Here is a 24,865-nt window from a genome sequence, read left to right as displayed (position 1 = left end):
CCATAAACTGTGCACAGTGTAACAATATGATTGCAGGCAATTTTTTTTTTTCTTTTTTTTTTCCCCTACCTTCTTCTTTCTCTCCATTCCTTCTCATTCTGGGTGAAGGGGAAAAAAATATTATATTAGACGGTGCGGGATGAATCACAGAGCATCACTTAAAACATTACTGTAGCCTGATACATGGAAGCAAAACCACTTGACCAATGGAAACTAATTACAGACAAGAAGTGTGCCTTAGGAGAAAAAGATATTGATGTTTGAAGTGTTTCCTTAATGCATATGTTTGAATCTGGGGAGGAAGAATTAAGATTCTGTCGCTTTGAGGGAATCTTCCTATTCACATGGTAAATGCGGGATTGACGCCAGTAGCTGAATGCTTATGGACAGATACACATTTCAGTGTGTTACTGTTTTATTTAACATGTGGGTTTGATTTACATAGTACTGTTGCAGTAATTCTGTCTGCAGTGTACTCGACTGTAATATATAAACCAGGTGAAATAATTTTGGTCTGAGGTAACTGAAAGCTAAATAAATGCTGCAGGGGGAAAGCTAAGCATTTACTGTGCTGGCTACCTTGAAATAGATTAAATAAAGGGAAAAAAAAAAAAAAAAAGCCAATACCTCTCTTCCCCTTCCAACAAAAAAACAACCCACAAAACCGAAAAAATCCCAACAGACAGAATCACAAAATGGACACAGCAGTCCATACCACATAATATACGTAAGCAATCAGAAGTGGAATTCTTTTGCAGCTCATAGAGTTAAATGTAGATGTAGCCATCTGCTGGGAATTGTGCGCTTTCCTGGAGTCTGGCCAGGTGTCAGTGTTGTTTGGCAAGGAGAAGGTGACCCAGGTTTGCCGTTCGTCAGCACCCACTTTCTCTATGGTTATTATGGGATTTCTAAACTTTCATCTGGGAAAGTGTGCAGCGTGCCTGCTGCAGTGAGCTGCAGCCTATGGTTCGCAGGGTCAGCCTCTGTTGAACATGGGCTGAGCTGTGAGCAGATGTGGCAACCTCAGTGGCATTTGGGATCTGCTCTGTGTCTTGTGGCTGCAAAAATAAAAACGCCCGTGTCATTGCTGAAATATGTTCTCCTGGTGTAGAGGTGAGACAGTCATCTATTTCTCGCTGTTTGGATGAGCTTGCAGCTTACAGGCGAGCGAATAGTTTTAAGTAGGCTTGTTCCTCTATCCTGGTTTTGGAAAGACAAAACGATAAAGATGGCTGCTGTTACATCAGCTGAGGTCTTGTTTGTCCTCAATCCCTCTTCCAGTGCATCTTTCCTTCCCTGAAACACATGCAGACAGAGGAATAGAACTGCTGCCTCGGGCTGGCTGTGCTGCCCCATGCTCAGCCTGTTGAATCCAGTAGCAGACTGGGCTTTTTTCCCTTTGCTCAAAGAAATCAGGGTAAACATGCTCTGCACTGAGTAAGTGCATCCGCGTTTGATGTCTTGCTGAAGAAAGCCTGCTTTTGTTGTTGTTGTTGTTGCTACAAAAAAAAAAAAAAAAAAGAAATATAGTATTTCAAACTGAGTATTGCTGGCCATTTGCAGGAAGGTCTAGAGGTTTAATCAGAATAGAAATTCCTCTCTAGATGCATCAGACAGAAAGAGGCTGTGTTCTTGCGTGAGAAAATCGCACACTGAAGCTATGGTCAGCCCAAGCATCGCTTCTCGAGCAGGCGTGGGTGGCTTGGCTGGGACAGCTGCTGCTGTGTGCTTGGCAATGAGCTTTTATTAACTCAGCAGCAGAAAAAAACTTGTCAGGTGGAGCTGTATCAGTCACTGTTATGAGGAGGGGCTTGGGGAAGGGTGCAGAGGAGGGCTAACACAGCACCAGCAAATTCTGGGTGGGGGCTATTGAGGCTCACTAGGCCCCTTTTCCCACTCCAAATATTCGCTATCTTTTGTTCTAAGTGAGCTTTTTGTAGCAACTCTATCTGCTGTTGAGATTCTAGTCACACGTACATAAGATTTCTCTAAATGTCTAATGTGCTGGGCTCCAATTAAGTGTGCTGTTGGGTTCTGTACACTAAATATGGTTACTCCAGTAATTGATTTTAAAGGTATAGGTGTGAGATGGATTGATGTATTTAGTCTGCAGATTGTATGTAAAAATTGGTGAAAGTTGTCTGCATTTATTTCAGTATTCAAACACCTCTTCATTCATTTATTCTGAGAATATTCTGGGAAATGAGTGTTTAAAAACCCCCACCACCAACAGAAGACAGTGCAAAACCATATTGGGAATTTAATGTAGACGTTGGGAAATTAAAAGTTCCTGCAGTAAATGCAACTCTGTCATATTACAGGTATACTGCAACATAAATTTCTCAGCCTCTACAACGATATCGAATTCTGCATACGTGCAAGATGGTTGACGTAGAGCGGTTATGAGAATTACAGCCTTGTTTTTCCTAGCTAGTTCATTTAAATTCTCAGCCTTAATGTTCTGTTAACCTTCCATTTTCTTGCTAATCTGCTTTAGGAGAATAAACAAAGTACAAGCCCTAAGTATCTCACAACTCAAAGTGATGTATACCTGGAGGGAGAGAGATAACATTAGAATGCAGTACACTTTTTGTGGCTTCATCACTGTGGAATCCTTGACCACTGATGTTAATGTTAAAACATTCCTCATCTTCACGGAAAGGACAGATGGACCTGCTGGATCTGGTCTCCCTGAGATGGGGAATGAAAGCCACAAAGGGGATGCTGGAAGTGAGGAGGGGTAGGAGAACCCATGTGCCTGGAGAAAAGCGGATCCATTCTCTCTCTAGAGAGGCAGGATCCATGGAGGGACTGCCCTGTCCCAGCAAGCCTTTAAGGTTCTAAGTCTGCATCCTCACTGCAGGTACTTTCCCATCTTGTTAACCAGAGACATGTTGGCATCACTGTTATTCTGTGACATAGTATCCATGCCTGCCCTTTTGCAAGGCGAGCGTGATATTCACTCAAAGCAAGATGTTCAAAGGATCATAGAATGGCCTGGGTTGAAAAGGGCCACAAACCATGAGGACCATCTAGTTTCAACCCCCCCTGCTATGTGCAAGGTCGCCAACCACCAGCCCAGGCTGCCCAGAGCCACATCCAGCCTGGCCTTGAATGCATCCAATGCATGGTAAGACTCCTAAGGAGCTCTTCCATGGCTCCCAGAGCAATGGTAAATCAGACTGCAGCAAGAGACTTGGTCCATCTTTTTTGGAGTTAACATACCTGGAGTTAACACTTACTTCAGTGACTTGTACCATATCTTATTTGCATAAAACAAACAATAACAATAAAGCCTGCACCCAGAAAGGGTGAGGTTTGGAGTCACTTCTGAATGCTGGTCAGCTTGTGGCATCAAGCTGTGCATGAAGCTGGGAGAGCTGAGAAGGCAAAATGAGAAAGTTGTAGAAGTAGCCACTCCAAACTCGTTGAGACCACTGGGAGATAGAAAAGTGATTTTAGGAAATACATTTTTGTTATGCTTTATATGCAATGAAATACAGGTTCCTTTTTGAAATCTCTTGTGGTTAAACACTTCTATCATGTGCTCACCACCTGCTGGAAATCCAGCACGAAAACAAGAATAACCAAATTTCAAGTTGTAGCAGCTGAACCTGTTTCAAATAAATCGCAGAAGCTATTGTTTACGATAAGTGTTATCTGATTGCTGGCAGAACCTGTGTTTATTGCTTTTGTATATTACAGTCTCTTGTAATTTGGACAGCTAAAAATTGTTATCCTTTTTCCTTTATACAGAGAGATTTGTAAGTAGACGGATATCTATAATTACACTTAGTGGGATTGGAGAGCGTATAAAGCATAAAATAAAATTGTTTCATTTTAATTTGAAGTAATATCACATCACGTTTTTTGCTTTTTTTTTTTTTTTTAAACATAGAACAAGTAATCTTTCTCATTCTTTGGGTAACACTGAAGGACGTTTCGGGACTGTCACAGTGATGCCCTGTGCAGACTGTTCTCATGTACTTGGATGTTCTGAGATGTTTGCAGTGGAAGTCCAGCACTGGGTGCTTATTGTACAGCTGATCATGAAAGAAAGCTATGAAGTGCAGCCTTACAGTTGTCAGTGAATATCTGAAGTGAATCTTCCATTTCTGTGCAGTAATGGTGTCTTTTTTTTTCCCCCTTCTGATTTAAAAATAATAATAAAACAAGCCAAGCGCAAATGAATCTTTCAGTTGTTTCATTTCTCTTTAGAGCTCATTCTCTTTTATTTTCCCAGAACAAAAAACCCCAAATTGTGTCTAAAATCCCAAATGGCTGATGCAAAGTCGCAGCTCAGATATATTCTTCCATATATTTTGGGTGCTCTTGACTTCATGTATTGTTTATTTATACTAAATAATACACTCACTCTTTCTGTGAAGGTAGAGGAATATGCATATATTATTTACACCTTTTGATTTTGCCAAATAATATCACACTTCATGCTTTCAGAGCGCCTGACAACCCAATCCTCCCAGTAGTCCCTAGAGGTAAGAACAGGCAAGTGTGATTCACCACAAACAGGCTTTAATTTGCTGTTAAGTGAAACTTGCTGCTGTTCTGTTCCAATTCTGTGTCGTGGTGATGCTGTGACCTTTCCTTTGGCTGCTTCAGTCATCCATGTTTGTACCTTCTAGATCCAGTGAAGTGAAACCATGAGCATTTGAGATGTTACACAGTGAGAACTGCCTCTTGTTGACTAGCAGAATTGGTTTTAGTTACGTGTAACGTCTCTGCAATACAATCCCTGCAATACAAAGAAGAAAAAGAAAAGTCACTCAGTATTTACTCATGAAAAGAGGGATTTGAGCTGTGATTTTCATCTGTCAAAGCTGCAGCTGTACTTGGGAGGTCAGAATGTGTGTGTTTGGCTAGGTAGGACACTACCTACCTAATAGACTAATTCATGGGGCATGCTGGACAGTCATAAGGGCAGCACCTTTACACTCTGAAGAAGTAAGGGAGGGAAGGGGAGGATCAGTATAGAAAAGACCTTTTTAGGAGTGTACCAAAAGCACTTGTGTGCTTTTGAATTAAAAGCAGCAGAGGGTAGACCCTGGGAAATAAGATTTTCCTCCTCAGACTTTCATGACCCGAATTCCTTTTTACACAGAATTCTTCATCACACTGCCAGCTTTGGACCACTGTGATTGCTTCTCCTGAGCGAGATTTTCATGGAACTTAACCTGAAACATTCCATGTTTTATAGAATATATAGTTTGAATATCGCATGATGTGTGAACTTTGCTTTTTTCCAGTAGTCATGCTTGAGACCCACACTTTTCCTGTAGTAATGCAAATGGTATTGGATAAAGAGTCATGATGGTGGGTCAAACAAAATGACCAAAAGGAGTGAGGTGGCTGGGACTCTTACCAAGGACTACTAGCCTACTTATGTCCTTTGAAATTGCATCTCCTTCTCTTCCAGCTAAAACTAATGGTCTAGGATGGATGCGTGGTACAGTGATGATAACTGCTCTCAACTGGAGAGAATTCACTTCACAGATGCTTATGCAGCTTGTCATGCCATAAAAATGAAATAGTACTTGGTGGATAGGATTTAAAAAAATGACTGACTTCTCAGGTACATGACAGGTGTGTCAAGAAATGTAAGATCACAAGGCACCGTGTAGATCCAGTTCTGTGCAAGGGCAAGCAGCTGTCTGACAGATGCAGTCCGGAGATGTCCGTAAATGTCTGCTCTGTATCCCTCACTGCATGCCAGGAGCTGCTAAATGTACATGCTCTGGGAGAATGCGAGGGCTAGAAACCAAAATACAGCATGTGTAGGGAAGGAGAAGGAGCCATCATGGGTATTCTGGGTCTTGAGATTCCTGTGATATCCAGGAGATGACCAAAGGTTCCCTGGAAGACCTGGGATTGACCTACAGTGCACTGCTGTATGATTTGTGTTCCAGAGAGCTGAAGAGAAGGCTGCTACTTTGGCTCTTCTCCTTTGTTTTCAGTATATATATATATATATATATATATATATTATATTTTCAGTTGAGATTAGAATCCTTGCATGATTTCAATCGTCCCTCCGCTTAGAAATGCTAGATTGGAAGAGTCATTTTAAAAACCTATCCGAAATCACGCTAGCTAAAAAAAGCTTTTCCACTCTTCGTATGCAGGTCTTTTGCATCTGTGTTTCTCTCTCTGCTCTGTGTACCTGACCTGCAAGGGTGGAATTCAGACACAGTTGTGAGTGCAGCGCCATGCCAGCAGTTCTCTTGCAGTTCTCTGTGTCAGCCTGTACATTTCAGGAGTAAACGCTCGTAAGGCAAATACAGATGTAAAGCTCAGTGAAAGAGACATTAATTTCCACTCTTTGAAAGCACATCATCGTTCCCATTTCACAGATAAGGGAACGTGTCTGTAGGAAGCAAAACCATCTATTTAATTGTGTTACTGTCAGGATCGTTGTTTGGAAACGTTGGCCTTTTGTGACATATTTTGGAGGCCACAAGTCTTCAAATGCAAACTACTGTCAGAAAATCCAGAAAGCATTTCTGTGTTGCACAATCCAGTTGGCTCTGACTGGGTGATGTTTCTCCACTGAGACCGCTGTCAACCAGTGGGTAATTTGTGGGCTGCATGTGGGGACTGGTAAGCAGTTGTTAGAGGCCACGTTTCACATCCAGACACCTGTGAAATTATGTAGAAATGGTCTTGGGATCCTAGAACGCTTATTTGACTACGCTTTGCGTGAAAGTGATGTTTCCGAAGCATTTCCATTATATCTGTAACTAACAGCCATGGTCACGATTTTGAAAATGACAACAGAAAAGAGCTCACCAAATATGTGGTTGCTACTGTTAAAAATAAAATAATGGTCTTCCTTTTAGTGCAAGGAAAGTTGGTGTTTAAAAACGTGGTTGTGAAATCAGCCACCATTTTGTGTGCCTAGATTCTCCTTGCCCAACACGTGGAGAGATTTAGGCATCTTGGAATGAGATGTAAACAGCCAGCATACATAGCAACATAAAAAAAAATTATAGTATTAAATGCAGCATAGCATTAAGTCTCCTTTTCTGTTTTCTCGCCAATCCAAAGCTCCAGGGATTCACATCTATCCACTCCTTAAGCCTATTTTAGGACCTCCATCCAGAGGCAGGTTCCTTGCTCCTCTGATTAAAAATCTGCATTGGCACACCGTTTTCTTTTTTCCTTATTGGTAAAAGTCACGCCGACAGTTGCAGTGAAAAAGCTGGCAGGCGGTTTGATGGGTGAGCGCCCAGTTTCATATGTGTAGATGTTCAGGTAAAACTGAGAGGCAGCTGTGGAATTTGGGAGCTCACAAAAGTTCGGTGAAACGGCACCTGTCAGGGCTGTGCTGGTGCTGCAGCTGGAAGCTCGAGAGTCTCCTTTCTTCTTAGTCAAAGCACTGAAAAAAAAAGCAGTAGAAGTCAAGGAGAACTCGTGAAAAAGATGGATGAGCGAGGTGCCTTTACTGCTGTGCCAGTGCATGCGAAGAGAAGCTCTGGGGGATGCAGGCGAGGCTGGAAGGCCCTCGAGTCCCCTGCTCCTGGGGCGTGTTGCCAGGGTGCCGGATCAGCCCCGTAAATGTTTTTCATGATCTGTAGCGGTGTTTTCCCTAGGCTCGTATGTTTTCCCTTTTGTATAGGGCGCTGCTTCCTTGCCCGAGGAACAGTTGCAGACATCTATTTCCCTCATCCTTTCTGAGCCCTTTTCTAAGCTTCCTTCCCTCCACAAGTCTTTGATATATTCCCTTCCCTTCCTGATCTGAGGGCTGGTAAGCACAGCAGGTGAGTAGTGTTAGCGCTGCATCTGCTGCTAATTGGGCTCACAGGCTCATTCAGCTAGTGCTGGCAAGTGCAGCACCGAGTTAATCAGGAGCCGAGGTTTGTAGGAGAATGTTCGTATTATGTAGGGTAAGCAGAGATTTGCATGTCAGCTTTGAAAACCGGGGCTTACTGAAATGAGACTGGCTGCTGCTTTTCGTTGTTGGCCTCCCTATGGCCCCGGTCACCTGAGGCGCCTTGAGCCTGTGCTCCCATTTATCTGTGCAGCAGGCTTGGGGCATGGCTGCCGGCCCCAGCTGGGAGATGGTGACCAGGATGTGGTGAGGTGGGTTGTCACACAGCACGTTGTGTTCAGCAGCAGTGCTGGCTAGAGCAGGTTCCTGGCTTTCCAGCCTTCTTTTCATCTGCTTATCAAGACCTTGTGCTGCCACAGACTTTTCCAGCCACCTCTCTTCTCCTTTGCTTTTGCTGTTCTGACCGGTTGAGATTGGATTGCTGAAGCGATCCAATGCAGGCATTATCCGCTTGTCTCTGAGAAACACAACAAAAAACTTGCTTTTAACATCTTTCTGCTCAGCAGGTTGGTTTACAGCACGGTGCCTGCGGGCTGCCAGGGCCGTGCAGGTGTGGAGGCAGCGCATGGCAGGTGGAGGGAAGGCAAGAACTTCTTAGGCCAGCTTTGCTTTTGAAGCCAAGGTATCCACTATCTGCAGCTTCAGTGCTTTTGCCTAAGGTCATGCAAGAATGCTTGGCAGAGCAAAGAACTGAAGTGTGTCTCTCCAGATCTGGGTTACCACTTTAACCCCAGGACTGTTTTTCTTCCAGCTCTTGAAAATGGTCTGAAGCTCCCATGAGGTACTTCGTGAGAGCTTTTTACGCAGAGATTTTGCTCTAAAAAAGGATGACTGTTTGCTTTGCAAGGAGAAGCTCTTGTTCCTCTTTCCTTTGTGATGTATCCCTTCTGTTCTTGGCTTGCCAACTTGATGATATCACTCCCCATGCATTGGGCAGAAGCTGTTTTCCCTCTATTCAAAGAGCTAGGAGGAGCAGCTGCTGCACTGACTTCAATCTCTAGCTCTTTCCATGCTCCTGTGGCATGCCAGTGGGAGCTGGGATGAAGGTATGTGGAGAATGCTAACAAAAAAGCAAATTTGCTGTGTCATCCTTGAGTCTCCCAAGCCAAGGAGTGTTTCACTGGCGTTTATTCAGGAGGAATCCAGAGTTTGTGCAACATTTCCTGAGAATGCTGACAGCTGAGCATGGAGCGCTCCCAGGCCCTTTGTCAGCCACCTGTGTCAGAGACAAAGTCTTTACTACCTGATGACTTTGCTGTTACACAAAACAGGACATGATTTCTTAGTGCGTTATGCCTCCTGCCATACGCTGGAAAAAATGAGCCATTCACTTCCTGTCCCTCGTTTGCAGGTAGGTCCTTCAGTCAGGTCCTTTGACCCTTCTTCTTCTTCTAGAAGACTGTCATCTGTTTGGGGTGTGGAGATACTTAAACGTGCTCCTTCTTTTTATATCCTTTTCCAGTGATGATATCTCATTCTTTTTAAAAACAGTAATTGCTTCTGCACTCTTCACTGCTCAGTTGTGCGGGAGCCTGGGTACATTATCCCATGCATACATCTAGTATTCACTCCAGCAGTCTTCTGTAATTGACAATTAATTTGAGAATCTTTCTCTATGCTGTTCTTTCACCTTGAGTGCTGGGCGTCCTGGATCTCTGCCACCTCATATTTCTTGGATAAAGTCACTGTGGCTTCTTGTCTTACAATGTCTGACTGTGAGCCAGGGCAACTTGTTGGGGGAAAAAAAAAAGGCTAAACACAGCGTGTATTGCGGATTTGTTTGAAAAAGCAGAATAGTTGGAGAACAGTTCCTGTAAAACAAAGAGAAAGTCAGAAATCTTGATCTATCCAGAGAAATTCCAGGAGAGCTAAGTTACCAAATAATGCAATTAGTCAATCCCTTTGTCATAACCATTGCAGTCTTCATTCTTTCATTCTGTGAAGAAAGGATGCCATATAAATCATTTTCTGGGATGCCTTATGTCCATCCCATTCAAATGTATAAAATTCCATTCTAGTGGTGCTTTGATTTCTAACCTTTAAAAGTTATGAGCTGTGACAGAGGAAATTATAAACTCCCACTTGTTTTCTGTGCTTGTGTGGGGAAATTCTGTCTCAGTCCAAGCGCCATGAAGCCTACAGTGCCTTAAACTGATTTATGGAGCCTTTTCCTTGATTTGCTTGCAGCTGGTATGTGTAAGTCCAAATTCAGTTACCACACCTGCAGTAAATCAGTGATATATAAATGTTTCCTGTTTCCTAACTTGGGAGAAAATCCATTAGTGGTTGAATTAAACCTTTAAAAGACTCTTAGTTCCTGAGTGTTAGACTACTGTAACTTTTATGTGTGATTTTAACACATTCTGAAGTGTTAGGCTAACTACAAAGAGCCACTGAGCATGTAGGTGACAGTTGTTAATGTATTTTAAGAACAGTTTGCCTCTAATAAAAAGGGCTCTATCATGTAAATGTTGGTGTATCAACTCTAATGAGGGGTTATAAGGAGGGAAGAAGTCAGCAACTAGGTATGTTCTGTTGTTCTGTTGTTTTCTTAACCCAAGAGACTGTCACTGCCTTTGTAATACTGCATAGGTTGTATTGTCATGAGAGACAAGAAGCTTTTAAGAATGGTAGGAGAAATGAGCCTGTATTTGTTAATAAATATTCCCCTCCTTTATCTTCCTCTTGTTCCTATGCAGTCCAGGAGATCTGAGCTGGGACAGTAGTGTGACCCACTTGCCCACTTTGTTTCCCCAGCCACAAGTGGTGAGAATGCTGCAATCCAAATCATGGAGTGCTTGAGCTATATTGCTCAGCAGAAGGGGTTGGGGACCCAGCAGTGGAGTGCACTGGCTTTTTGCAGTGGTAAATTGGGCCGGGCACGTGGTACCCCATTAGATCTGCCATCTGAGCTGCCTCTTTGGGCATTTCCATTGAGCTAAGATGAGCCAGAGTTCAACTAGTTCAAGCAAAGTCTTTGGTAAGCTGCATAACTTAACAGGCATGCTGTTGGCCACAGGGATAGTGCTTGCATGAGCCAGGTGGCAGTGGCGTAGTTTGGAGGTCTGTCTTACAGTTTTGTCTTCTTTCCTCTCCTGTAGTTCCTTCTCTTTCCTTCCCTTGTGCACCTCCCAGGATCCATTTCAGCCAGTGGAGCCAAGTGGTAGGAAGAAGTAAACAAGTTGCATCACTACGCTAAATTGCTTTCTCTTCCCTTTCCTCCTCAAAAGCACAGAAGGGAATAGCGAAGGAAGATTAGTTGTGTCAGAGCTCCATCCTGGTGCCATTGCCATGCTGTGTGTTGCTCACAGCCGAGCGTGTGCACTTTGTCTGGGATAAATAACACTCAAACTCTGTCTCAATTTTCTCTGCAGTTTCTCCCACTTGCGTTCATTTTAAAATTTCATTTCTCACTCTCATTACTATGAGGCTTGCCGTTCAGTGCCCAAGGGAGTCAGGTAAAACATTTTTATTTACTTTTGGTTTGGTCTGTTTCTACTTTTAACTTCGTTTCTTCTTTCAGTTTTTGTGTTCTGTTTTGTTTTGCAGTGGTTTTGGGGGGGCGAGGAGGGTCTGACATTTATACCATGTGTGAGAATCCTTCAAATGTAAATCTGTGTCCTTCAGTGTTGGATTTCTGGCTAATTCTTTCCCTATAATGTCATCTTGTTTTGCTCTTGCTGTCTGTGATCTCAAAACCATGCAGTGCAGCAAGGAAACTTCTGAAATCTGGATGGGATTATTTAGAGTATTATTTGACGGTGATTGTGGATTATTTAGCTGTTCATAGGCACTACTCAAACCACAGTTTTGCAATCCAAAAGCACTGGCAGCAGCAATGCTTAAATACATCCACTTTTTTTTTTTTTTCCTGTTGTATTCCTTCTCCCTGCCGCCAAAGCAGACTGCCTTTTCAGTTGTGCTGATGCTGTAGTTTGAGGGACATGCCATGAACCAGATTATCAAGTGTTCTGGGCTAAAAATAATCCTTCAATACAGCGAAGGTGGAGGAGGGTTTTTCTACCTGGCTCAGTTCACTGCTTTCCAGGATGACCCCACCGGTGGTTTTGGCAGCTCAACCCAAGGGACAGCATGATGATGTGCAAGGATGGGAACAACGTACAGAGGTTGAGGAGAGGTAGGAGCTCTATAGACAGAATTTCTCCCAGAAAATTTTAGCTCCCAAATGGTAAATGGGTTCTTATGCATCTTGCTGCAATGTTTTTCAGATGTTGTAGCCATAAAGGCAGGGACATGTCCCATTCAGCAGCCGTTGATCTGAGCGTAGTAACCTTTGTAGAAGGGCAGAGCAATAATGTATTAAACCACAGCCACTAAATCTGCAAGAGCACTTCTGTCAAAACACCCAAATATAAAAGGTAATGTGAGCCTCACCTTCTACAGTGTTACTCAGAAGGGACATCAGATAAAATACAGAATGTACACAGTGACTTCCAGATCAATGGCTTCTGGGGTGAGGATGGTGAGTAAGCATCTCCCTCCCAACATGACAGGTGAGTGAAGATGAGGAGGAATTTACAGAGGAGCCTCAGGAGACCAAGATGCTCTCTGAGTGTCTGTAATGGGAGAAGCGTGAGCCAACCCAATGTGTGGGTCAGCAGACCACTAGACTTGAGTCTAAACACTCTTAAAGGGGAAAGTTCAATCAGCTTTCACTCCAAAGAGCATTATCAGTATATAACACTAATCCTATGTAACGGTGCTCGAGCCTGACACAGGTACCGTGAAGTAGATTTTGTTGACCAGTTTAGCAAACATACTAAGATGTTGTCAAAGTAGTTGGGTCAGAGTGCTTCCTTAAATCATACTGCTCTTCTGACTTGGTGATGTAGCTTTGCTGCGGCCGGTTAGCAATAGTTGACATTCAGTGAACTCTGTGCTATGAAAATTACCGCCCAGTTATTTTTGATCCTGTTAGTGTTTGGGTTTAGCATTTAGTTCTTTTTAGGGGGAGAAGTTTTTTTGTTTGTCTGTGATCATCATGCTTTGAAGTTGCAAGTGCTCTCCTCAGTCAGATGAGTGCTCATGCCTCTGTGCGCTGTGTCAGATCTGTTCCAGGGGCCGGTGTAGCACGCACTCAAATAGTAAGAGGTCGGATTGCAGCTCTTCCAGCCTCTGCAGTATCATTTTGTTTTAATTTTAAAGCACATGGTAGAGGCAGGAGGGAATTCATCTTAAAATATTCACAGATACTCAGATGCACAGCAGGGTTGCGTGGAGATTTCCTTATCTTTCCCTTTTGAAGGAAAGATAGAGAATTTTGCAAGTCACTCAAATCCTCACTCAGGAAACAGTGGATTTATTGTGGCTGGAGACATCCTGCTGTTTGGGTTTCTGGGAAGGAGAGGGCCCAATGTTCCTATTCATGCACGACAGTCCTTTTTCCCTTTTTTTCCTTTTTTATCCTTTTTTCTCCCTTTTATATTGCATTACCATGCTCTTGCCCCCCACCCTCCCTAGCTGAGCGTGGCTCTCCAGCTCTGCATATTGTGCTGCTTTTCCCCTGCTGTGCCACTCTCTTGTGTGCAGTGGCAGCAGCAAAGTAAAATCGACTGAAACGCTGATCTCCGAAGCACTGGCACACAGTGCTTTAGAGATTAGGATTTTAGTGCATTATACTCAGCTGCTAGCAGAGCAGAGCAGTGTGACAGGGAAACACAATGCAGGAGCCAGGGGTTCTGACTTGGAGCTTTAGCCCTGCTCCCTGTGGGCAAAGCACTTCGCGCTTCTCCTTTTTGGTGAGCGTATGTATGGAGAGGCTGGGGCTTGCTGAGCAGATGAAGAGGGATATCCAGGGCCTTTTCATCTAAATCACATATATTATTAAGGAAAAAAAAAAATTCTTGCTAAGAAAAAAAGTTTCTATGGCAAGATTTTTCTGCACTATTCTCATATGCACATCCTCGTTTTTTTTTCTTTTCCTTTGCTATATTTAGCTTTTTTTATTTTCCCAGAAGCTAGGAAAGATGGATTTTCGCTCCTGCTCCCATAGACTTGCAGTCAGAATTTGCTGCCATAGCAATTTGCTTTGGGTTCTGCTCTCTTCTTTTGAGTTCTGGGACAATGCATGGATGCTGCAGGTGGGCAGTTACTAAAAGTGGGAGCCTGGCTGGGTTTGTATGGGCACCTGCAGCATGGTCAGTATGTGTACCCACAGCCAGTTCCCTAAGGTAACTTCAGAGAAGGCAGTGCTAATTAGTGCCCTCATCTAGTGTCAGCTCTTCATTGAGTTGGAAAGGATCATTACTTAATGACATAAAGTCATTTTAATAACTTGGCAATCTCTGACATCCTTATCAAATATCAGATAATCTCACTTTTTTTGGTAGTTTTTCCATTGGCTTAAGGCCAGTTAGTAGTAAAAGCGTTAATCTTTATATAACTGCATTTAAACCCTATTTAAAAGTGCTTCTGTTCTTTATTCAGAAGGGAAGGAAAATAATACCAGGTACCAGAATAAATTCTCTCTTCCGGAACAATGAAATATTTCTCTGGCACAGGCTGAGGTTTGTGCTGCATGCAGATGTCGGCGAGCATCTGTCTCTCTCATGGTCTTTTTCTGTTCAGCAGCTCATTCTGCTCCTTTCTCTCTGCATCCCCTTTCTCCTCCTTCTCAGCACCACATTTGGTTCCTCTTCTCTCTCAGTTTTGTTGTATAACTTTGCCGATGGGCATCAATTTCCCTCACAGCTTTCTGTTGGTTTCCAGAGTGCCATTTCTCCCCTCTTGTATTCTGGTTTTACTCTTTGGCCTTGACCTGACCTTCAAGCCAAGTAAGTTGTCTGTTTCAAGAATGGCTGCTTCTCAAACCTGACTGTTTAGCACTGTTATTTTTCAGACCTTCCTTTCCAGAGTTGTTCTCTGATCGCGATTGTATTCTGTGCTACGGAGTTCTTTCCTGCATAGTCTGGTAATAAACATCACTTGCATCTCCTACTGTTCTTCTCCTTTCTAGTTCACCTGACTTCCCCTTTGCAATCATCCTGGATTTACCACCTTTTCATCATAAAATGGCTTATGTTTGAAGGGACCTCAAGTATCAAGCTCCAACTCCCTGCTGCATGCAGGGCCGCCAACCTCCCCATTTAATACCAGACCAGGCTGCCCAAGGCCCCATCCAACCTGGCCTTGAACACCTCCAGGGATGGGGCTCCCACAGCCTCTCTGGGCAGCCTGTGCCAGCACCTCACCACTCTCTGTAAAGAACTTTCCCCTGATATCCTGATCCCCCTGGTATCCATTTTCCTTTCCTACTGCCCTATAGCTGAAGCCATGAGGCAGAAATCAGAGATTCCCTCGCTGTTTTCCTGCTTTTCAAGGTCTTGGTAGCTACTTCTATTAACAAATCGACTTCCTCAGTCCAACCCCGTGAGCCATCTCTGTTAACCTCTTGAGGATTCGCTGTCCTCTTCACCTCACCAGCCACTTCAGAGAGGGCTTTGCTCAGCTGAATTTCGTGCTCAACTCCCTCCTGCCTTCTCCTAATTTTTTCTCATTTATTTTCTCTACTCTGGACTTTGTTGCCTTCCCATTAATGTCATCTTCCAACAGTAGTCTTCCGGCTGTGTATCCCATGTAGTCTGGTAGCTTTGCAGCACCCCACAAGTGGCCATCGGTACTTCTGTCCTTCTCCCTTTCAAGCACAAGAAGTCAGCACTCACCATGCCTGCCTTGGGCACACGTTAGGGCACAGCAGGGAATAAAAAATGAGAGTCCTTGAGCTCAAGTCCTCCTTACCATAAGCTGAAGCACACACCTGTGTGCTTTGTTCACTGAGCAGGAGTTGCATATGCATGAGCCATCACATGCCCCATCTATGTGGCTACCTATGTCCCCTCTGTAGTAACTTGGAAGTCCGTAAGCCCACTCTTGAGCTGTGGTCACTCTCTGGTACCTGTGCTTGGTCCCCTTTTGTCCTCCTCCCAAATTCATCTTCTCTCTCCAAAGGGATGTTGTAAGAGCAGAGTGGAAGGAAGCAAGGCAAGGGAGAGGAAAATATCAGAAGTGTTAAAGAAGCAGAAAGGTCAAGAAAAGTAGGGCTGAATTACAGCCTTTCAGGCACAGCCAAGAAAAGCATACTGGAGACTGGGATTGCTGTTTCTCCAGAGGGAAAGCTCAGACCAGAGAGCTTCCAGCACATGCTTTAACTTGTTAAAAATGATAATTAATCTGCATATGGAAGAACTGCAAATATAATACAATTACAAAATGGAAAATACTTTTTTTTTTTTTTTTTCTGCAAAGTGATACATTGTCTTATACAGGACCATTGCTATCAGAGAAATCATTGTGCTAAGTCAGCTATATTTTAAACCATAACATGATACGTGCTAACTCTGGTTTTGTCTTGCATCACAGGGAGAGAATATATAAGCAGGATCCCAGATTTTCTTTTTTTTTTTTTTTTGGTGCCTCATTCAAGCTATAAATATAAAATAAAGTCATCAAGCTCAGCACCTCATGGGGGGAGCACCAGCAGTGAACCCCCAGCACAGGCACTCATATACCATAAAGTGTATTTGAGTCACTGTGCAGCGCGTTTGTGCCTTCAGCAGATCACTGTGACTAAAAACATGCATTCAGCATTGCCTGCAAGCAGCCTCCTGCCCTGCAGTGCTCATTCTGAGCAGGGGCTTCTCCTGCAGGACAGGAGGAAGGCAGGACTGGTAATTCTATTAACGTAGGTACTTCAGGGGCATGTTGTCAAAAAGTAGCTAGCACAGTAGATGGGCCAAGTAAGGATTGCTCCTCGCTTGCTCTGTGTCAGTACTTATTTCCTAAGGAGGAGTTTTAGGGCTGAAGATGCCTTGGGAAGCACACAGCTGTGCACAGCTGGACCTTGCTCCGTGCCAGTGACTGCCAGGATAGCTGAGGATGATGCAGCCCCTGACCTCAGGCCAGCTCAGGAATGGCTTAGCAATACCAGCAAGGTCTAGTGGCCTCAAATCCTGTGAGTGTGGGAATAATCTGCGCTTTGACGCTGATTCTGTGCCCGTTAGGTTGTGCTGCAGTAGGGAACAGTCACCTTTTGGCTGCAACACAGCTGCACAGCCTGTAAGCCCTCTGCTATTTGCACGTGCCCGGGGCATGATTTTGCAGGGCTCTTACTGTGTGGGAATGAGGAAGGAGGGGTGATTGGGTTGTGCAAAGCCAACAGGTCTGCCCTGCACAGCTCTGGTTATGCACGTGTAACAATGATTTATTTGTGCCTGCTTCCCTGGGCAGGCAGAAATTGAGGTTACATTTCAAGGTATAACTCTGGGAAGGGCAGGTTGAAAGCAAAACAAGAAAAAAAGTCCAGACCCTAAAAATAATTAGGAGCTTAGAAAATGATGCCAGGCTTTTCAAGAGGCTAACTTGTATACAATTAAAAATCAGTGTGTGGCTGCTGCGACGCAGAGGCCAGAGCTGCTGGGGCACCTGTTCTGATGTGCTGCTGTGCCTCTGCACCTTGTGGATAGGTGCTGAGATTCGGTGCAAGGAGGCTGCTTCCAGAGGAAAGTCTGTGATGGCATTAGGTGATGCCAAGCGCCTGGATTGTATTTCCCTGGGCTGTGTTGGACACACACCAAGGGTACCCACGTAGGGATACAGCCACCTGTACCCTTCTTTGCCTTCTCATCAATTCAAGACGAATAAATAACTACTTTAATTAATTTTTTTAGTTACATGTGTCTTAAGTGCACGCTCATACGAAAGATGAGCTCTACCAAGAAAATTGTAGAGGTGTTTTTTTCTCCTACATCTGAAAAAGCACATTAAGCTGCATATCACTTTAGAAAATCCCAGGAGCATCAATGCCAGAGGAAGGCATCCCTTATTTATTAAGCCATCTTTACATGATTTAGCCATGGGATGCGATGACAGCAGCATTGATCCTCGTGGTTCACCTGTGTATTAATGCCTCAGGTGTGTGGTGCAGGGGTTTTGCACTCGCCAGAGGTTGAACGGAGGCCTCCAGAAGGGGCTGTGTCACTGTGAGCACTGAACACAAACCTATTAAGTAATGAAACGTGAGATTAGCGATCAGATAACGGCGTGCTGCTAATTTGGGCTCAAGTGAGACGGGGAGGTCAGAAGTGCAGATTGTAAGGAGATTCCGGTGACTAAGCAAGGAGGTAATGCTCAGCAGCATGGGTGGTTTAATTCTCATACAAAATATGTGCAAAAGAAAGTGCAAAATCATACATTTTTGTGACTGCTTTAGACAAACCACAGACAGTCTTCAGATACAGCCTGGGGGAGCCAAGTGCAGGTGACATAGATGGGGTCAGCTCTGCTCCTAATTCCATTTTTCCTTTGCGGTTTCTGAGAGATGGATCATTTTTATTTTTTTTTTAACAGAATTATTATTATTATTTTTAATATTTCTGTACAGGCATTGATTCACTGAGTTTATTTGTCAGCAATAAAATGAATGAAATTCTAGAGGTACAATTTCAGCCAGCTGCTGCTGTTTACTAGCGAGACTACCAGTGACCCTTAGCATCTATAAATACATCGCAGGGAATTAAAAGCAGCAACCTCTCCAGTCATTTTTCTCTTACTCATGTTTCCCAGGCTTTTCTTTTTTCTGTCTTTTTTTACTTTTTTTTTTTCTTTTTCATTTCTCACCATTTCATCTCCACGGCTTCAGGTGCAGGCAAACATTAAGAGGAAGATTTAATTCCTAGTGAACGGTAGACTCGGTCATTTGTTAAAGGACTCATCAAGCCATTAGAGCATGCGAAGGTTTTCCTCCAGTCTGTGCTGTGCTGACTTTCAGTAATGGCCTTCCTAAAGTGAAAATTTAGATCTCTAAGCATTATTTTTTAGCTCCTCGTTCTTATTAAAGGGAAAGTTGTTTGCAGTCATTAATTAGTTACAATTCTGACTTCCAAAAAGCTTTAGGTAATAAAGAGGTGCTGCAGCTTCTAATCCCCTTTTTCAGGTGGCTTTGCATTCCTTTTCACTGATTTCAGAGGCCTGACATGGACCAGTAGGTCTTTTTTTTTTCCCCAGTCACAAGTCATGAAAAGAGACACTGTTGTTGCTCAACACCATGAGCCACTATGAAAGGATTTGCTCCTCTGTACCCGGGAAAATTCCCCCAGTCCTGATGACGCCAAGCATCTCTGCCTGCAAGATTATTACTTCCCCTTGGACTAAAATGACACAATATTGCCACCCCACATCCACGTTTCTTCAGGCCTTTCTAGCTTTTGTTTGAGGTTTCGGTTCGGTGCGATGCTCAGCTTTCCTACCTGCTGCCGCGGTGTGCAGAGCTCTTGCTGCAGGCAGGCAGGTTACAAATTTGACTTCCCTGCCGTAGAGCACGCCTCAAGAAATGGGTGAGGATACAGCCGATAGCACTGGGTTGAGTAAAATCACTGACAAAAAGGCGCTGTGGGTGCTATTCATCCAAACCAGCCTGTGGTGCTTGCCCTGGGCTGGATGGGAGGGGAGGGCTCACACCCCCCAGCAGAGCCATGCAGCACCAGCCAACCTCTGCCGACCTTTGCTTTCTATGGGGTGTAGTTTGTCAGCATTTATAGGGGCTGCAGGCTCTTTCTCACTGCTGGGTGTCTGTGAAGAGGAGGGAGTTATTGCAGAGCATCTCTGGTTTTAATGCAACCAACCCCAAACTGAACATTCTCTCATAAAAATGAAACCTTTTTTTTTTTTTCATTGTTGTTTTATATTTCATCTTCGGTTCTGTTTCTTATATTCAGTTTTATTTTGGTCAGCCACCAATATTCTTTCTAAACCCAGTTTTTTGTCCAGCCTCAGCTGCTCCAGGATTTGAAATAAACTTACAAGGACAGCATTTGTCCCAGCTCAGAATGAGTCAGAGCAACACGCAGGAGTACGTGAACCAGATTTGAGATTCGGGCAGTTTTTGATCCCAGGCAGTGGAAATTTGTCTTCACCAAATTGCATTTCTCATTTTCCAGCCAAATGTTTTCATAGTGTTTGCTCTGAACCTTGCTACAGGGAAATTCTTCCAGCTGCAGCCTTCCTTTCACTGAAGCGAGCATCTTCTGCTATCTAGAAATAGCTACGGGACATCCAAAGTCATTTGAGGACAGTCTGCTCTCATAGGGTTCTTATTAAGGTTGGAAAAGACCACTAAGATCATCCAGCAACCCATCAGCGCTCACGAGCATCCACACTGCTTCATGAAATGGGTGAATTTGGAGATACAGCTTATATATGTAATACAAAATCTGCTCCCACAGTTTTTCAGATGAGAAATTCTCCATAGTTCTGCCTCTTGTGTCCTCAACACAATCAGAAGTATTTTCTTTCTGAGATCCTGCAGTAAGGACGAAGAGGTGTTAGTCTGTGGAAAGTTTTGCAGAGAAGCTTGTTACTGTTTGCTAGTGTGTTAAAATAGGAAATTAATTCTGAGCTGTTTTGCCCAAATGGCTGAGCTTTGTCTTTTTACCTGCAATTTAAAAAGAAAAAAATCAACATTTGTTGAAGGCAAGGAGGATAATTATATGGTAAGATTGTTGCTGCTCTCTTCTTTTAAAGACAAAGAAAAATCCAGCAGAACAGATGTGAATCTGCAGACCTGTAGTATTTAAAAATAATTGCCGTACTCAATGATCTACGATATTTTTTCTCTGTAGTTCCAGCATAGCTTTTCCTCTTCATTTCCAGGGTGGCAGGGCTTTTGCCATAGGCTTTATCTTAGGTTAGGCGATGTTTCTTTCCTGTGCTTGATTAATCCTCTTTTTGGAAGCGGCGTGCTTTTATTCCCTGTGTTGTTATCGCAGCGGGAGGAAGGGGAAATGTGTGATGATTGAAGAATTTTAACGTTTATGTATGCCACACATGAAGTTAGGGATCCCCTGAGATTTGTTTGTGTTCTTGTATATGTGTGGATGAACATCTGTGGAATGACAGCCTAACAACTTCCTTCTGACATTATAAAGGGGCCATAATAGTACTCTCTTTTTTTTTTTAAGTTGCCTTTTTTGTGTTAACTCTTTCATTTCCCTGCTGGTGGCAAACCGTGTTCGCTCCATCCATCAGTCAGGGGGCTGCATCTCCTGGAAGTCAATTATACCTCAGAACCGAAATTAACATCAGATTGCTAGGCCTTGATCTTCAGGTAACCAGAGTCTAAACGTGGGCTCCTTCCCTATTATTTCCTGTATTACCTTTCTTGCTTAAGCCATGACTTTTTCCTTCCCCTTCTAATCTCCTCCCTGCTTTGAGCACTGTTCTGCGGGAACCAGCAGCAGCTGGTCTAATTGTCAATTATATCCCAACAACCTGAAGATGCAAAGGTGAGCACACCTTGCTACTTTTGTCTAATAGGGTAGAAGTATGTTTAAAAGAGCTCAGAGATGTTGAAGTTCTTGTGAACTTTTGAGGATTTAAAGCCTGGGAATGTCGGGCTCAGAGGTCACTGCTGGTGAGTCTTGTTCCTGCAGTTTTGCGGGTTTCTGCATTAACTTCCCAATAGGAATAACAAAGACAAACACACACACAAAAACAACCCCCAAAACAGTCAACCCAGTAACAAAAAAACACCTCACAATCTATTTTTGAGGGCCTGATCCAAATCCCAAAGCACAAACCTAATCAACTTCGTAATGATTAGAAAGTCTAATGTACTTTCCTGGTAATCTCTGCCTCAAACCCTTAATTTCTGTCTGAGCTATAGCAGATCTTTTTGGACATTAACTTCTCTGATTTACAAATTCTGAGTGATGAAAAATCCCCACCTTCCTTATATTTATTTCCCAGCGGTTAATTACCACATGAAACCAACCAGTCCTTAATTCTCCTTGACCATTTTTGTCTTGCTTTTAATTTTAGTTTCTTCTCGCTGTTGAATCGTTTTCCAACAGATTAAAGAGCTGTCTGTATAGGCAGACAGTGATCAACTCCCCGGTTAACTTCTTTGGGATAAGATAGATTGCATTTCTTAAGTCTCTCATTTACAAGGCAAGTATTCTGTATATTTTGCTTTGTGAATACCTTTTGATTTAATTTCCTGTTTTAAAGCAGAGGCACAAGTGCTGGCTTTACTAATTCTCTACGCTTTTCCTATTTCCAAAGAGCTGCATTCAACATCATAACTGCAGTGCTGCACAGACACCTAATTCGGTTGGTAATACATGATAACCCCATCCTTAGCAGCGGTGTATTGATTTCCATAACCCAATTTCAGGGAATAAATGTTGGCTTTGATATTAGAATTCTCCCACCTCGATAGCTGTGTTCTGTTTAATATTATTATTATAACGATGCGAGCTCAAAGGATTTATTTGTTTAAAAAGTTGCTGGAAACTTTGAAAAACACATAATAGCTTCCAAGTAAATAGTAGAATACCCAGAACTCTTATTTCTTGGATTAGGGAGTTCCAGTCCTGCATGTGAGAAATCCATGTTTACGTTAAGAATCTTGCCATCATTTTCTGCTTGGGGAATTGAGACTTGCTAACCAAGTTTAATATGCAGAGCTGAAAATCTGCTATTAAGAGCCCTGTTTATACTAAGACACAAGAAATTAGCAATTTTGGCTAAGTAAATGCATAAGTTCACCTGGAAAATACTTCAAAACTTGTGTGAATTGTACAGGTGGCACCAGGTGGGCAGCTCTGAGCATCCTTTGAGGAGCAGTGTGGCTGACCCTGCAGCAGCACGCGGCTGCCCCACGCATCTCGATGGGGCCGGCAGCGCAGAAACACCGCAGCTAATTGAATCTCTGTGGGGAACGAAGGTGGGCAGAATGCTATTAGCAGAGCTGAAATTTGGCCAAGATTCCTAGGGTTAGTGCTGCTGCTCCTGGGATAATTGCCATCAGCCTGAGCCTGGTGTTCGGGATCCGTGCTCTATAGCTCATCCAAAGAGTCGTAAAACCCGATTCAGCTGTAAGTACACAACGGCAGCCACCTGAGATAAATAACTTCACTTTAATGGCACCTATTTTTCTTTGTAAATGGCGTTAATGTCTGCTGTGCTATACAGAGGCTTTCTAATATTCATTATTAAAGCTGTATATAATGTCTTTTAACCAAATACGATCTGAGTAGTGAAATACAAAGGAATGTGCAACCCAAGAAGAGCATCTAAGTCTCCAAGACCCTACAGCCGTGTCCTCAACTTACCAACTCTTTGGCTTAAAACTGCCACTGGGGAGCTGCACCCCTTTATTCCTGCCTCTGGGTTAGAAATCAGAAAAGAGCTTCTAACTGTATTCCATCCAGTGTGAGTTTATACCGCTGTTTGTCCATTCTTTTTCAGTATCTCCTGTAAGCTACTGTTGGCTACCTCAATTCTAGATTATTTTCATCTGTCATGAAGGAAAACGCTGCTTTGCGTATGGCAATCCTTACCAGATTTATGTCTGCAACGAGTGTTTTGAGTCTGGAATATGAAGTACTCAACTTGTAATGAAAAGTCTGAGTTTTCTTTGCTATGATAGTTTTGCTATCATGTAATGCTTGTTCTGGCTGCTCTAATCTCTAAGACTAGCGTTCTGAAGCATTGTATAATTCTGCTTTTTAAGGCCAGATGTCTCCTTGCTGAAGTTCTTCGTTTTCAGATGTGACTTGGTGACTCTAAGGGAGGCAAATGAGCATTTCACACTGAGCTTTACCATAAGACCAGTATATTCTATTCAAAGCCCAACCTTGTTGTGCTGGTCCATGGGTAAAACTGCTTTAGCCAATCCTGTCTTGAAGCAGAGCCCAGGTTGTGACCTGTTTCTAACCTAAAAGTCACAGTGCTGAGCAGGACCTCTGCAGCAACGTCAATTAATCTGACCCTACAACTGCAGTAAAATAAACCACGTGTTCAGATTTACCCCTGGAAATATGTGCATCAGAGCATCAAGAGTGCAGGATCAATAGTTATCTTTTCTACAATTAACAAAAATGCTGACATCCCACATTGAAGGTTGCGTTTCGCCTCGGAATTTGGTTATGAGTGGAGTTTCACTTTTTCCCCCCAGGATTTTGAATTTGTTTTTCTTTTTTTGTAGTTGGCTGCAGAACTTTTAGTATGCGGTTGCACTAGGAGGTTATTTGAGAATACTCCTGGATTCAGCTGATTTCCTTAGCAAATAATTTTGTGTGCTTCGCTTTGCTCTAGCAATTTCCATAGCCTCTCAGATGAAATACTAAACAGGATCACATAAGCTTTACCCCTCCCCGTAACATTTAGCCTGTCTCTTTCATTATAGCAAAATATTGCATTTTACATGCCAAGCCTTAAAACCTTCTTTCTAAAAATGGTAACTGTATTTAATAACTAATTACTCTAATGATCCTACAGAAGTGCTTGAGACCTGTTTTAGTAGTGGTGTCAATTACAACCATCTGCACGATGAATAAAGGAACCGTGGCCCAGCTGTAGAGTTGAAACATGTTGGCATTTTCCTACGGGCAGCCATATGGTACTTAACGAAAGCGAATTGTTCACACTGCAAACAGCTCTGCTCCTGATGAATGATAGCGTTTTGTTCTGGAAAATGGTTCCACAAACACGGGGAGTATTTTTAAATGCTGGAAGTGTGTCTGTAAGTGACAGGCTATAAATGGGAAGGTCTTTGGAAGGAGGAGAGGGGGATGAGAGCGGAATTGTTTCTTTTGCCTAGGGGTGTTCTAGCACAGCCTTCCTGTCTCTTAATAGCAGTATCTTTTTTGTGCATACACAGCCCTGAATCTGTAAAATTTATTTATTTTGGTAAGGAAGAAGATAATTAGAAATGTAACTCTCATTTGCCATCAGCATGCCCAAACTTGAAGCTGGTGTGAGCTTTAAAATAGCGGAGCTGAAGCTGTGAAGAATTAATAACTCCTTGCCTCGCATACGTGCTGACATTCTTTTACACTTGGAAAAGGAGCTCCAGAGTTGTAACTGCAGTAAGTATGTGAGCACACAGGCTGGAGAAAGGTCCCGGTTTCCTGGCACTTGGCATTAGTCAGAGAGAAAAGGGCAGATAACAAATCAGCTGCAGATAATGTCTTCCACTGTTTTTTGGTTAGAAACAGAAGA

General features: G+C 43.1%; 1 protein-coding gene across 3 annotated transcripts in view; it reads left to right on the top strand.

Moving 5' to 3' along the window:
- Window positions 1–24,865, top strand: part of KLHL29 (kelch like family member 29) — a 403,476-nt gene that overhangs the window by 93,175 nt on the left and 285,436 nt on the right. The window contains exon 1 of one of the 3 annotated variants that reach the window (XM_048938076.1): window positions 11,285–11,304. The exons of the other annotated variants lie outside the window; for them this stretch is intronic. The gene's annotated coding sequence lies outside the window, so the exon portion shown is untranslated. Of the gene's footprint in view, window positions 1–11,284; window positions 11,305–24,865 lie in introns of those variants that run through there. 3 annotated transcript variants of the gene reach the window in all.

This window comes from Lagopus muta, chromosome 2 (genome assembly GCF_023343835.1).
Source record: "Lagopus muta isolate bLagMut1 chromosome 2, bLagMut1 primary, whole genome shotgun sequence".
In the NCBI taxonomy this organism is placed as follows: domain Eukaryota; kingdom Metazoa; phylum Chordata; class Aves; order Galliformes; family Phasianidae; genus Lagopus; species Lagopus muta.
The sequence above is the reverse complement of the archived record's forward strand: the minus strand, read 5'-3'. Positions and strand labels throughout refer to the sequence as shown.